Below are 1,222 nucleotides of genomic sequence, written 5' to 3'. Positions count from 1 at the left end.
TGTTCCAGTGCTTCACTACCCATACAGTAAAGAATTTCCTCCTAATATTTAATCTAAATCTCTTCCAATTTAAAACCATTAGCCGTTGTCCTGTCACTACACTTCCTGACAAAGAGTCCCTCTCCGGCTCTCCTGTAGGCTCCCTTCAGATATTGGAAGGCTGCTATGAGGTCTCCCCAGAGCCTCCTCTTCTCCAGGCTGAACATCCCCAGCTCTCTCAGCCTGTCTTCATAGGGGAGGTGCTCCAGCCCTCTCATCATCTTCGTGGCCCTCCGCTGGACCCATTCCAACAGGTCCATGTCCTTTCCATGTTGAGGACTCCAAAGCTGGACACAGTACTCCAGGTGGGGTCTCACAAATGCAGAGTAGAGGGGTAGAATCACCTCCTGCAACCTGCTGGCCACACTCCTCTTGATGCAGCCCAGGATGCAGTTGGCTTTCTGGGCTGCCAGTGCACATTGCCGGCTCATGTTGGATCCTGCTTCTTGAAGGAAAGCTTTGCTTAAGGCAGGAAAACCGAGATGGTTCTCTGTTCATGGATCCAATGCAATTTCTTTCTTTTTTTTATCTATGAGCTAAAATTACTTTAGCGGAAAGCTAAGACCTTTTTGCCTTTGTTCAATTTTCTGCCCGTAGTTTGTACATGAGCCTATTTCTAAGCAACGATCGAGAAAAACAAACATGTTAATGGAAAATGAATGGGGTATATATAGAATCGGCTGCGGGTTATTCAAGGACAGCTCTGGTGGCTAAAATTAATTAGCTACCTACCCAACGAAACACACACCTCGCTATACCTGTAGTTGGCGAGTGCTTTTTTCGGTGAGAGCGTCACCTGAACCCCATACATGCCAAACGCCCGTCAGGACCTTCCGTCCGTCCGTCCCTCTCCCAACCGACGAAGGAGAAGCGGCGGCCGAGCTCTGCCCGCCTGAGGTAAAGCCCGCCCCAACCCCCGCTTCAGAGGCAGGCCGGCACCCCGCTGCCCGCCACGGGGCGCGGGCTGCACCTGGGCACGTGGGGCTCGGGGAGGAGCAGGAGGAGGGAGAGGGCGCGCCCTAACACCACCCCTCGGCCGTCGGTTAACGGCCGCCGGCTAACGGCCGCCGCCGCTACCGGTGCCCCGCGCCCCATCGGCTCGCTCCGCCCCTCCGCTCCTGGGCGGGGGCGGACCCGCCACGCCGGTTATTTGACCCGGCGCCGTGGTCGCCGCGGCCTCTCT

Source organism: Numenius arquata, chromosome 1, assembly GCF_964106895.1.
Source record: "Numenius arquata chromosome 1, bNumArq3.hap1.1, whole genome shotgun sequence".
In the NCBI taxonomy this organism is placed as follows: domain Eukaryota; kingdom Metazoa; phylum Chordata; class Aves; order Charadriiformes; family Scolopacidae; genus Numenius; species Numenius arquata.
Note: the sequence above shows the minus strand (reverse complement) of the source record.